The 14380-nt window shown below is 42.8% G+C and overlaps 1 long non-coding RNA gene across 4 annotated transcripts; it reads left to right on the top strand.

Moving 5' to 3' along the window:
• The first annotated feature begins 382 nt into the window (after nucleotides 1–382).
• LOC135126360 (uncharacterized) lies at nucleotides 383–5300 on the top strand. 4 transcript variants are annotated; one of them, XR_010280033.1, is made up of 5 exons: nucleotides 383–1151; nucleotides 1199–1817; nucleotides 2042–3250; nucleotides 3308–3474; nucleotides 3524–5300. It is a non-coding gene; the product is annotated as an uncharacterized LOC135126360 (long non-coding RNA). The 4 variants fall into 4 exon arrangements; XR_010280034.1 differs by having other exon boundaries at nucleotides 383–476; nucleotides 545–1151; nucleotides 2042–3474; nucleotides 3524–5298; XR_010280031.1 differs by having other exon boundaries at nucleotides 2042–3474.
• The last annotated feature ends 9080 nt before the right edge of the window (nucleotides 5301–14380 follow it).

Below are 14380 nucleotides of genomic sequence, written 5' to 3'. Positions count from 1 at the left end.
TTGCTTATGGCAGAAGTCTCTTCTTTTCACAATTGACATTATTCGTTATCCGTATCCGACTAATTCAATGTCTTGCAGTCTCTGCGTAACCTAAATTCACAACCCTGCTGGAAGAAAATCCTGCGTCGAACGTATCCGTCCAATGTCATTACAAAGGGCCTAAATACCTCATTAATAATAAAAAAAGGCCCTTAAAAACCCTGTAACCCACCTGTACCAAACAAAATCGAAGAAAATAATCTTCATTTTTGAGAACCACAAACTCTATCTTTTACGCGGGAGGACACAACAGCCAATAGGAATGAAGACAACAGTGCACCATAAAAATTCCCTAAATTGACAGATAAAGCTGAAAGCTGAAATAAAGTATCCAAGTATCTAAATTCTAAATTGAGAGCAGACAAAGCAGTTCTGCAAAGATTGAGTCATTTGGATAAAGCCCCACACTAATTATGGACTCAGGAGGGTGATAATGGGTTAGATAACAAGCCAACAGTGATTATATTTAAATGTGAGAACCCTTCGAGACTCGTTATTTTTGTAGGTTATGTAAGCTGCATTTATCTGGTATGATTAACGCAATAATGGAACGAAGTAGCTGAAAGAACGTACAAAATCCAGAATACAAGTGCTCTAACAAGAAATATAACAAACAGGTATTGAGTAGAGCTATGGTCAGTGGCGAGAAAACGCCAAAATTAAGCCCCATTTAAACTATCCATTATTAAGTTTTTATATTGGTTTGAATTCTTTTCGTTGATTTCGTACTGTTTGATTCAGAATTAAATTTCATTAGTTTTGTTTCTGTCAGCTGTCAAATATGTTTCGAAATTTTGCCAGTCGTTTGAGGTTATGTAACCACTACGAAAACAAAAAGTGTGTAAACAAATGGGCCAGTTATTAGGATTCCTGTGTTGGTCTTAGTGAAGTAAAAATCGTGAACTTACCTTTTCTACTTTTAAATTTTATGTGTATTTGGAAATTTAGTATGTATCATCGAAATGTAGCTTTTCAGGTGGTATATGTAATGACATTGAATGTATAAGTTTTAGGTAATAGTTTTGTGTCTTAAGACAATATTTTAGCAACTAGAACAAGATTAATACCATTGAAAGCCACAAAGAACAGAAAAAGGGAACTCAGTCGTTATGGTAATAATTGCTAACAAGTTTATTTTGCCTTAATTATAAATTTGCAGTTTACCCTTAAACATTCCCTGAACATAGAAGTGACAGTCCACACTGATACATTTAGTACAAAAAGCGCTTCAGATGGTTTCTTGTCTGTTTTTTTTATACAAATTATTATAACTGTGGGTCATACAATTCGCGTGTTGGAACTAGTACTAAAATCAGCTATTCGTAACGTTTTTGGGTGAAATGTGGAATATGGACTAGAAATAAAGACATAAAAAGATATAGATTTGGATTCAAAGTTATTACAGTTTTCTGTTACATGACACTTTCAGCATGTCTTAGGTTAAATAACTTGAACATAGATGGCGCCACAACAACTTGTTCAATTGTTCAAGTTCCATCCATTCCATCATATTTTACAAAATATTTTCAAATTAAATTACTCTTAGTAGGCGTATGCATATTTGTTGATTCATGTTACATAATTACATTCAATTTTATCAAATCTAGCATGCTTTGAAAACATGGCGAGTTTTGTTGAAACGAAAGTCGGAAAGAATTTAGATAAAGTAATTATTTATGAAAGATCATAGCAATCAATATATTTTGCCTCTAAAAGGTAGCAGAGTTTCGAGTTTGTTATTGTTTTTATTATGGGGTACATTGGAAGTGTGGTTTATGGTAAGTTACTATAGGCAAAGTTGGTACAGCCTTGATTTTCTTTAAAAAATATATATAAATTTTTAAGGCTTGCTAGACATTTTCGAATGAAGACACGACATGCATGCACGGTTATTTATTTAGTTTAATATAAAAAAAAATAGAATGTATTTGTACAGCATTTTGTTCGAAATTTACATTTTCGGCGTTATTTTGATTAATAAATTCAGTTCTTATTGTTCCAGAGTCTGCTGTAGTGATAGAAAGAGCGGATCTTTTGAAGCTATGAATTATTTAGAAGTCATTGAATGTATTGAGAATGTAGAGGTGTCTCTAGGCAGTTATAACTTTCATCACAAACACTGCAAAGCTCACTTTTCTGATGACGTTTGTTTGACTTGCCTTAGTGACATTATGTCACACTAATTGGATCAAGAGTGTTTGAAGAATGGTCCATTTTTTGAGGAAATGTTACGGTTTGTGTTAAGTTTTAATTTGAAAAGAAGGAACAAAAAGAATTATTTAAATAAAGTAGAACAAAACGCCTTATTCTTTTTGTTTCTTTGTTTTTTAGGTTTTCTTTGGTTCTGATTTCATTAATACAACTGTAATTTGACAGTTTTGTCGTTTGTACTAACCGAGTGAACTTAAAATTGAAACCAAACATCTATTTGCGGCTAGTCACTAATCCAACTATAGGTATATTGCTGAAATAAAAAAATGTTTGATGTTAATTTACATGCAAATAACGTTCCCTAAAGATTTCGCAAAAGCACCGTCACCACCAAAAAGTTAATGATATCGTCCCAAAACTGCATTTCGTGCGCTTCCTTTCAACATAATCTTAAATGCAACTTCATCTCCGCGGAAATAACACTCCGAAGAAATTTTCATTTTCCATTATCAAGAGAAATGTAAACGACGCCGTTTTTTTTTTTTTTGTTTTCAGATAACGCCTCTTTTTTAATTGTAACAAAAACGCGTCAGGCCCACAGGATGTTCTTTCACTCCCGCTTTAAAGCGGAATGTGTGCATGAATTTAATTTCAGAGCGGAAATTGCGTCTTTCCAATACCCTTTTCTGTTGTTTAACGATAAAACATTGGCGATTCTAGCCGTCGAGAACAACAATGTCGTCTCAGATAGGGTGGGAGTTCAAGAAAATTTTTTCCCTCTCTCACTGAGTGTCTATTGTTCATCGGGTCTTCATTTATCACGGAATTTTCAGCATGTTTGTCGCTTTGGATTGGAAGGGTAATTTGTTCCGAATTTGCGCTCTTACTCGACTCGTTTTTCCACTCGACGATTCGTGTCTTTTCAAAGATTGGAAGTATTGTCTGATTGTAATCAAAAACAGATTATTGGTGTGACGGAGGGCGGTCGGGGCGGGGTGAAGTATTTTTGCAAAAACACGCCTGAAACTGTGACCTGTGAAGCTCACGATATACATATTATGTAAGTCGTGTTTTGTATCTTTCACTCGCCAAAACAACGAATGATGAAACTGTCTAGCAGAAATTTACAGCATCTAGGACAAAGCACACACGCCAACGTAATTGCAGTTCTCCTTTCTGGCACCGGCTCTAAGAACGAAGATTATTTATCGCCGCCTCGATGATCTGACAAGTGAGAAATTGACCGAATCACACGTTTCTGATATTTTCAACGTTCTCAACAACGTAATATATACTTAGTTATTTTTCTCGTTTTTTATCGCCACGTTTATAGATCTCTATATCCACGTACGAACCGTTCCTACCAATATTCATCTCCATTACTCTCTCCATTCTCCCGTCCGGTTTCCTCTTAGTCGCCAAATGGACCCACAGTAAAGTTTTCTATTTGGAAAATCGCGGAAAAGCCGATTTCCCGAACAACGCTCCGCTTCACCAAAAGTATAGCCGGATTGATGAGAGTCCCCGGCGGTGGCGACCTCTATACACTCGAAGCCCCACGACTCAGCCAAATATACGATAGGTATTTAATCGAGTTTCGCAATTAAATCTAAAATAGCAAAAATTTTCGAGAGGCGATTGCAGACTGAGTCTGGAGAGCGACATTTTCGTGTTCTATGAGCTGTGAAACGCCAAGAAAACTGAAAAGACACACTCGTTGTTGCAGTTCGTTTTTTTTTTTTTTTTGTTAGGTGCTCTGGGAAAGTTATGAGTTTGTCGGATAATAATGCCTCCGAAGAGGTTTTAAACTGTGCACGAGAGTCGGTTGTTATGGTGGAAGCGGTTATAAATAATGACGTAAGTGGTTTTTCTTTAAAAAAGTTTGTCGGTTTGGAAGTTTTGTGAGCCGTATGCGTTAAGCAGTTTCTGGAAAAAGGGTGTGCTATTACAGCAAGTGGCGAAACTACTTAAAACTTGTGTTAACGATTTATAAATTCGCAAACACGTTTTTTAATTGTCAAGGGGTTGTAGCGTTTGTAGAGCGTAGGCAGGGGTAACACAGTTAAACAGAAAACTACCATTGAATTCATTTTCGCTTTAAGCACACCCACCCCTCCTGAACATCCAAGTTAACAGAATAATTCACCCCCGACCTCCCAAGGTTACAACGCATGCTGAGACTTCTCTAAACTGTTGGTAATTTCCGAAAGTTTGACGAGCTCCATGCCCCAACTTCCAGGTGGGATTACCAGACGAACTGACAAACAATTATTACGACGTGGCAGGATCGATTTTCAGGCGATTAAGCGACAACGTGTCCGACGGATTCAATCGCGCATGCAACAAAGAACCTCCAACTCTAATCCGAAACGTCCAAACCTGAACAAACACTTTTGCACAAAACCCCGCCAGCAGAAACCAGGTCGTGGAAAATCCTCGAAAAATCAAATTCGTTTTGTGCTCCACTAACAAAATTTTGTGGTCTAGTATAGTGAGGAAGTGCTCCAGCTCCGCTTCCCTAGAGTGGAGCTGCAATATCGGTACGAGTGTTTGTCGCCGCCTGGTAGTTAATTCTTGTAATCGTCTCGAGCGTTGAGTCAGATTGATGACTGCTCTGTTTGCCGAATTAATCCTTGGCTCCCCGTCCCAGTCATGCCGTTGTGTTTTCCCCGAATTTGCATATGCATTCAGGAGAAACATTGTTTGCAATAAGCTCGAGCTTGCGGCGGCGCCGCTGCACTTCGACACTAGCAGAAGAGATGTTGAGCAAATTCGCAACTCGAATAAAGATTTAGTCTCGAGTTTGAGTAATCTTGAGCAAAAAGGTCTCTGGGGCATCTCTTACATAAGTTACAACCCCGTATGCAAAGCCCAAAGTTTTATCTTTGTTTGTAGGTGAAGAGCACCTCGGCACAACATTAAGACAGAGATAAGTATTCACTTTTTCTTTTTAATAAAGCGTTGTTTCAACGTGGGTGGTTTCCTACACGGTTTCCCCTCTTCCAAACTTCGATCCGAATCTTTAAAAGTTGTTCCGAAGGGATGTAATTTAATTGATGCCGCGAAAAAGTAGGTCATCAACACTCCTCCGCCGAATTGCGGTGGCTCGTGATTTAATTAAATAAGCCAAGTTCAATACACCTATCGGCACTGGCATCGCCTCTCCACGTTACTAATTTGTGTAATGTATGAATAATATGCGAAACAATCTTCAAAGGGTCCAGCTGAATCCGTTGTAAAACGTCGAACCGTGCCCCGCTGATTTAATACCTTCCGAATTATCACAGCAATTAATCAAATGAAATATTTCGTTTTGAAATTTCGCCTAATACCCTTTTCGGCCTATCTGCTAATTGAAGTGTTTTATCTGCGCCCCCATTAATTATCCGATTTTCTTGGAGGGTGTTTATGTGCTTCTTTTATGCGCGCGACTGCCGGATCTCGTAATAAAACCGTCGGTGGGAATTTATTTGGACGATTTGATGTCCCTGCGTGAGCTCATCATACATGAACGCTATCGCAACCGAATGACAGAAATATATCTATAAATAAGGATTTCAAAGGCGATATCCTGCGGTGTTTATTTTGCGGGCGGCGCTCCTGCTCTGGGTCACGTGCTGTGGATATGAGTCCACTGATGAGCGCCCCGCGGTCAGATAGTAACGCTTCTAAGCAATACCACGTCCGGAGCAGCCGCTACAGAAGACCTGCACGATCTGCTCGTAAGGAACGTTCATGAATATGAGCTCGGAGCAGTTAGTCGGCCCGACCTGTTTAGGATAAATAACAGGAAGAGGCGAAGTTCGGAACGATCTTGTATCAGATATGCCATAAGGAGAGGGCGATAACCGACGGTGACAATTACGACAGCATGTGCAAGAACAATGGCGATCATTGTGAATGACTCCCAGATATCGGAGTTATGCAAATTTAGGCAATTATATTAAGTAAAACGGATGTTTGTTAAATTCAAAATAAAAATGTTTCCAGTTTAATCCACGTTGCTTGCCAATATCCCCCTTATTCCTTTTCTTTCTTTCAACTGTCTCTTATCGTCAGCCTAGGCTAGGTCAGATCAGACTAGACCAGGCCAGGATAGGCTAGCCCAGGTCAGACTACACCAGGTCGGGCTAGGCTAGATTGGACTGGGCCAGATCAGGCTAGGTCAGGTCAGGCTAGACTAGGCTAGGTCAGGTCAGGTCACCCACATGTGTGAAGTATGTAAGAGCCATATGACACAGCACACCCTATTTGAGTGTGAAAAATGGAAATGATGCAAAGAAGATGCAGAAAAAGAAATCGGAAGAGAGATCTCGAAAGAAAACGTGATAGAAACGATGTTAGAAAGCGAAGAGCTCTGGAAAAACTTACTTACCTGTTGGTGTAGTGAAAGGAAAGGAAAGGAAAGAGAAGAAAGACGATAGCATTGACAAGGATTCCCCTGACCTGGTCAGATCAAATCAGATTTGATTTGATAAGTTAGGTCAAACCAGGCCCGGCTAGATGATATCACATCGGCTTTGATAAGGTTAGATCAGCTTGTCAGGCCAGACCAGATTAGATCGAACTAAATCAAGTCAAGTCAGCTTTAGCCAAGTTAGATGAGGTCAGGCCAGGTGATAGGTGCGGATTCCTTTATCTGTTCGCTTCGCTTTCTCACATCTCTTCCTTTTTTTTTTTGCTTGCTATTTCATCACCTGTATTGCTCTTTTGTCTGTTTCATTCTTTTAATAATTTCAGATCATGATAAACCACTCCGAACTGAACCTTCCATCTGGTTTCCAGAAATCAACAAGGAAAGTTGTGGCCCTTCTTGCTCTTCCCGATTACCTGTCGGTCCTTTGTCCGGTCTGATTCCAGTAGTTCTTTGCTTCCCCTTTGATTGAAATCCCCAACCTTTTCTTCTTTTGTTTCCATCGTTAACCAAAAGGAAAAGTTGAGGTTGAACCTCCGACTTTTAGTATTTTGCTTGTGTTGACTAATTTTTCCTTAGTTTGGTTTCCTTCACCTCGATTCTGATGATTTCGTTTTCTTTGTGTTGTGGTTACTGTCTTTCTTTTTCTTGGATCAAGATTCGTCCTTCGTCCTGTGCCCTCTTTTCCTCATCGAGTAGATCCCACCGGATGTGGACCTCGCCTGAAGTCCGGTTTTCCTTGAACTTTCCGTTCAGGCTTCGGTCTACTCAGAGTCTTGTTTTCTTGTTTGTGTACAGTGGTTTGTTCCCTACTAAGATGGCCAGCGCCGCGTTATATGTAGTTCTGCATGGGTTGGTGCTATCCACCAGGAACGATCGAACCGAGAACTTCGGAAGACAAACACTTGCTTTAAAAGTTGTAGTTTGGCCCCTAGTTGTGATAGTTGCAGCGACTTGGCCCCTTGGCCGGAACGGTGAAGTTAAAGTGAACTTTTACCGCCCAGCTTGGGCGGCTTGCCGCCCCTCCGCGAAAGTTCCGGCCCAATAAATCACCCGCGGCATCCGAAATTTAATCCAATTGGCGCCATTAAAGGTAATAATTAAATACGTGCCGCCGCCCTCCGCCCCACATAAAGAGAAAAGTTGCGAATTCCCGTCAAATTAGGTAAACGAGTTGAACGTAAAGAATGGAAAATCGATATCAATACATAAAAGCCAAATATAATGTACCCAGTTATCTACGACGAAGTTACACATCATTGGAGATGGTAACGTTTCATTTTAGCAGCGCGACGCGATGATGGCGCTGTCTGTTTTTCCCTCTTCGCTTCTTTTGTTTTTGTTATATTTAGCGGAATGCGTGTGATATTCGTCGGGGCCGGCCGGGGAGGGGTTTAAAACCAGCTAATAAAATGCATTTACATTGATGTTGTGCAGGCGGAGTTTTGTTGTTTTTGAATAATTTAGCAAACACAGGCTGAATTATTGATGTCGGGATGAAAAATATTTATGTCGGAAGCTATGCTCCGCATTTCGAATCATCAAATGTTGATGATTCCGCGTATTAATCGGCCGTATTTGCGAAAAACTTGGTGATTTAAAATTGCGTAAGCCGATTACACGCTAATGCCGAACATGTGTGGGCTTGTTTGCCGTGGCGCGATCTGCGGATTAAAGGTGGCAGCCGGCGGTCAAACGCCGCCCCCCAAATTTCGAAGCGAATTAAAGAGGACCAAACTCCAGTACAAAGCACTCCGCATTCAGAAGAGAGGAGGAGAGTCTTTTCCATCGGAGCTAGGAATTTTCTAAGGGTGTCAGGGGTTAATCGTGGTTTCGGTCTTTTTGGGGAAGACTTTCGAATCTTGCTAGAACTGTCGTTATCTCGAGGAGGAACGGCAGAAAAGTGCATCGTGAGCCACCCGGGCGACCCCGCATTAAAGTAAGGTGGGGAAGCGAGGCACCTCCAGGCCCCAGCGAACTTGTTGTGGTCGAGGCTTCAACAAGATATTTGACATTCGATAGCACTTTAACAGGTTAATACTGAAGTTATCGTTTTAGTGGCCTGTTTAATATTGAACGGAATATCTGAATATTAATTCCATCCCAACTCGCAGAACTCTGTCTATCACACAATCGTTGTAATGGGAGTTTCGTGCTTGCTTTACAAACCGACTCCCGTTTAATACAACTTCCAGCTCGCACGTACCATAAAACTATAAAATTTGCATTCGGCTTTAATTGGCCAAAAATCGGACATGTATCGATTATTTGCTTCAAAGCAAAGCCTCCGGGGACCCATCAGCAGTAAACTTTCCGAAATCCAGGTTTTATCTTTATTGCTGAGGAAAGTTAATGTTTTTCAGCGCCGTGACGGCCAAGAGTCGGGAGGCAGTGACGTACGCAGGGGAAGGGGGCGGAGATATTTCAACATTATGGGATCGTAAGAAGGAAGAGGCTAAGTTGTGTGGCGATACGGAGATCAAGGAGGCGTTTTTCCCGAAGCGGCTTTCAGGCAATGCGACACATCCGTCACGGAACGAGACCACCAGAAAGAAGTAAATTAGCGGCGCGTGTAGGGCCTACGTTGTGTTTTTTGCGCGTCGTGCGTTTAATTTTCGGGCGAAGCTCCTCCAGGTCGTCGCGGAATGATTCGCGTTATCGACTAGCACTTACCTTCTCGAAGTTTGAAGCCTTCGCGGTAATAGCAGGCGAACTAGTTAGCACGGCGGCCGTAAAAGAGGGTTCTTTCGGGCCGTAGTTGTTAAATATTGATCAGACCCCGTAATGAAACCGGAGAAGTTATTTTGACCCCGTCTCGAGGAAGCAATCGGACACATCCAGGACCAGCCTCGGCCCGACTAATTATGGAATATCCGTTAATTAAAACCGCCAGCAATGCAATTAATCAATTCTCTATTGCGGCGCTCGGGGGACGTTCGACCCGCAAACGCACTACAAAGTTCGGAATTGTCCGCAATTGCCGTTTCCAGCGGCGGCATTTCCAAAACTGTATTCAACCGCGTAATCAATAGCCGCCCCCGTTATGCACCGCCGGGATTTTCCCGTCACTCTTAAAATTAGATGTCAATGCTTTGACGAAAGTTCAGCAGGTTAAGGATAAAGTTGACGCGCTGACGTGGCCGATTGAAGATGTTCGCCGTTCCGGCAGTTGATTCACGATTCACGTCTCTTCTTCCAGGACATCGACAGGGCGGGATAAATCGTCTCGGAATTCCCCAGCCGTGAATACGAAAACATTGAAGTAAGCAAAACTCAAACCGGATCGATCGCCCGTTAAAAACTATCCGATCGGGGCTCCGCGCGAAAAGACGCGGTTTTTGCCGCCGCTAATCACGCGCCTCATTTGGCCCATTGTTTCTGCCCCCGGAGCGCCACGACGCCGGCTTTGCCGCCGCTAATTGCAACCAAATTCATAATCCAAAGTGCACTCCGCAGATCAAAGCAAAGAGTATTATCGTCCCGTGAATGGGACGAACCCATCAATCCCGTAATGTGCAAATGCACGTTGAAGTGGGTGGCGGTACGTCGGTTGCAAACTAGCATAGAGGGCGCTAATGTTGCCGACAAATCCGTGCGCTTTGAGCAACTATGATGAAATGATTGTTTGACGTGGCCTGTGATTGACGAGTTAATCAATTGCACGGCGGGTCGGGAACTCGCTACTGCTTAGTTATTACCGTTTATATTTAATGATGCATGCGCGCCGCCCCCGCCGCCGCCGCCCGTTAGGCGAATTATTAACGCGGCGGCAAGAAACGACGAAACAGCGAGACGAAGTCAAAAATATCCGCCAGAAAAATTTTTTCACGATTTTCAGTTTCGTCCCAGCGTGCACCGGTGCAGCGGGAGGGGGCACGAGATAACTCGGATACGCACCCTCATCAACTTTCAGGACGATGATCGATGTTTGATGAGCGAATTAATAACGGACGAGTTAATCTCGGAGGGAGAGTTTGTTGGTTTTGGCTCGGCCTGGATTCGTCGTCGATTCACATCTACTACTTCCGACTCAACTTCAGAACCAGTCCACCAAAAGAAATATTTAAACTATAAACTAAAGCTCGCCTAAACCAACTCCGAGTTGGAGTTTTTCGGGCGACGAAACACAGATCTGAAATTTCGAGGCCGGCTCGCCGCCCCCCGGGCCCATTCCGCACGCGTTCCGCGTCCACGCCGACTGGTATCATTGTTGCAACTCATTTCGTCGGTCTCACGTGTCAAAAATTAATTTCGCAGCATGCCGAGGCCGGTCGTAACCGCCCCGAACGTGTCTCGCTCTTAAAAATCGCGCCCATTCCGCATTCGTTCCGCACACGCTCTTGCTGTAATACCTGACAATATTAGTAAATTAACTACCCCGCTAAAAAGCAAATTACTTCAATTCACACGTTACGGAAACTCAGCTTTCGCAATTTAATAACACGGATCCGAATGGTAAAATTTAACGGGATTCCATAACTGAATTTTATGCGCCATCACGATTTTATAATAGCGCCGTTCGAAAATGTGTGCATGCATGGAATACAGGGCCGGAGCAGGGCCGCATCACTCAGGGTTCCGTTTGAATAGTCGGAGCAGACTTGCATAGTGCGGAATTTGCGAGAACTGTGTGTTTGAGTGGCCAGAATCGGTACTTGGAGTACTCAGAGAGTTGAGTTAAATATATCAGGACGTGCGACTTGACATCGCTCCATCCCTTCGGAGGTGCTTAACGATTCGATCCCATTACGCCGCGAGTGCTCCTCGGGCCCGATATGCAATTTCGACGGTAAATAGTACGTACTGAGGAAATGGAAATACGTAAGTCAACACGAGATGACAAATATTAAATGTGGGACCACCGGATGGAGGAATGCGGAGGCTGATTATCGAACTTCGATGGTGATGAATGTGGCGAAGGGGGACGTGACGAGCGGGAAAATATTCAAACTTTTAATAATCCATCAGGGGATGCAAGAGAAGTTTCAAGTTTATGACAAGTTATATTGTTATAGGACAACTTCGAACGGGATTGCTAAGAGCTACAAAATAACTATTTGGCGAGAGGCGGGGCCGCGAGTTCGCCGAGTTGTTAAGGGAGTTTTGAAATGAACGTTTAAAACGTGTACCGCCTCAAGTACACCGCCACAATAAACACAACGAAACGAAACCCATTCCAAAATTTATAATATGTTGCAAACTAGTGTCTCGATCCGCTTGTTTAGCGCCGTAATCGCCTTTGTACGCAACTTCCAGTCAATTTCGATAATCTCTTCCACCGTTACTTCCACCGGGCCGATTTAAGGCCGCCGCGTTTTGAAATTGTAATCGGATGAAAAGAGAGCAACCCCCTCTTAATGTTCAATATTTATGAACAGAATCCGATAGATTGCATTCCGCGCTATCAGATCCATGTTTGCGGATCGGTTTGCGACAAATGAGCCTCTCTCGTCGAATCAGCATTTTTGATTGCAGCAAATAGAACTGGATATTTATGGGCGGTTTTATGCCGCCACCCCTGCGCAAATTGGCCCGCGGCGAAAACAAAACCCGCTCTTCGCCTGTTTCGACGCGCAACTTCCGAATCTGGACTGTTTAACGAAACAATTCACGACTCCACTTTGTCACTGCGTTCTTTCTCGAATCCCTCATCACGTCCCAGTGTCACCTGCGGGCGCAGAACGTGTAGTTCCGCGGCGGGGACAAATTAAAAGAAAAACTGCTAATAACGGGACCCGACGTGGGGGGAGGGAACGGGGGATTAGCGCAAAACGTCCAAGGAAAGTTTACTTTCTGGTGGATGGATTTCTCCTTCTCTCGTTGTAGGGTTTCTTCGTCACACACGATTGAATGGGACTTCAATCATCGCAGCCACGGCACCTGTACTTTTATAATAATAATAATAGTGACGATGATGATGATGATGATGATGATGATGATTGAGGTTGGATTTGGAGTTTATGATATAGTTATAAACTCGAAGAGATCTTTTTCGGGATACTATTTTCTAAATATCGCCCAGGAATGAATGATGATGAGGTCATTGCCGCCGATTCCATCTTCGATTCGCCGCGGTTGCCCTTTCCGCCCCAAAAACCGGAAGTTATTCATCCCTGCCCTCCACATAAATAAACATGGAGTGCGGCGGTCGGCAATTAAAAAAATAAAAGGACGGAATGAGAGGTGGTATGTAAAATGAGCCTTGTTACGTTGAGAATAGATGAGCAAAACAAACGTTTGTAAGCAATTTGAATAAAAAAGAGCCCGTCCGCTGCGTTCGGTCGAATTTGCATATTCAAATGTTGTGGCCGTCGCAATTACGTCATAATTGAAACGGCACAAAAGAGACAACGCTCTCTGCAATTGGCCGTGAGTAACTAACGATCTTGTAATGGGAATGGCAGTTTAGCCACGACAGGTTCCGAAAAGATGATATCTGGACGCGACGAAACGTGGAACTGGTGCAAATGAGATTGTTATTTCGTTGCCGACGACGCAAAGAGAAAAAATTGTGTTTTGGCCTAACACTTCTGTAGACTCTAAACGGGGGGAGCCGTAGGTACGACCTACATTAGGCCAATCAAAAATTGATACTCCATTTATGACAAAGTGTACTTCCGTGGCTTGACACCGCCCTGAACAATTTAGCGATTTTTCCAGTGCGGCTGCAATCCGTGTCGCGGCCGCCCATAAAATGCAAATCCCGATTAATAATTGGTGGTCGATGGGGCAGCGTCCATGGTTTATTGATGGGTGTTGTGTCTGATTGGCGGTGGTGCACGCTGTTTATTATTTACGCGTAGGTAGGGCTCCGTTTTAACATTTAAAATAGATCGGCGAAGGCGCAGATCGATGTTGACATCTCAGTAAGGACACAAACAAACCATTTCTCATCGTCGCAAATGCGGCCAATCATAAATCATCCATTTAAGTTGAACTATTTAGAGTTGTCGAGAAAAATGAGTAATTGAATGTTTTGCAATACTCGTCGGGGTTATTAATTCGACGGCCAAAACGAGATATCGGAAAAGTGATTTTAAGGAAATCGACGCCGGGATAAAACAGGATCGGAGAAGAGACTCTTGTATTTAATAAGGCGAAACCGAAATGGGAACTGGAGACGTTCAATGCGAAGTGCAATCGTGCTGCACTTGATAGGTATGCAGATACAAGTGTTTTTGTTGGTGCGCGGATCGACGAGGCTGGGAAATCCGGAAACTGAACAAAGTCGAGTGGGAGGTTTCTCTTTCATATCTAGTTTTAATGAGACGTCTGCGACATTGTTGAGCGGCAATGCTCTAAATTTACGACTAGCACACTGCGGATTGATGAAATCTCATCCTCAACTATCTTCGCTATCGTAAAAACAGGCGAGGTTTATGTACACCTAGCGCCTTGTTCATTTTTACGGCATATTTTTCCCTTAGCCAAAACTCAGCTTGTAACATTGGCAAGTTTTCACTGAGTGAACTGGTGGCAGCAACACCTGCGAGTCAATTTCAACCCTACTTTAAACATCAGGAAACAAGTCAACAGGATATCCCGTGTTCCCTCCAGACTTTTTCAAACTCTTTCAAAAACAATAGCCAGGGAGACCCCAAGATTTTTTCAAAAACCGCGTAGGTCCCAAAATTCTTTCAGATTCACGTACCCCTGGGACAAAAAATGTATTACTTGGATAAAGAATTCTCGTTTCGACTCTGAGAAATTTGTTTTAGATGCAATAGGTATCGATCCCGGCTGCCACCCCCAACGCCGCTTTTTCCCACGTACACC

Source organism: Zophobas morio, unplaced genomic scaffold (genome assembly GCF_036711695.1).
Source record: "Zophobas morio isolate AGI-343-1 ecotype UQ-CSIRO unplaced genomic scaffold, CSIRO_AGI_Zmor_V1 ptg000010l, whole genome shotgun sequence".
NCBI lineage: Eukaryota > Metazoa > Arthropoda > Insecta > Coleoptera > Tenebrionidae > Zophobas > Zophobas morio.
The sequence above is the reverse complement of the archived record's forward strand: the minus strand, read 5'-3'. Positions and strand labels throughout refer to the sequence as shown.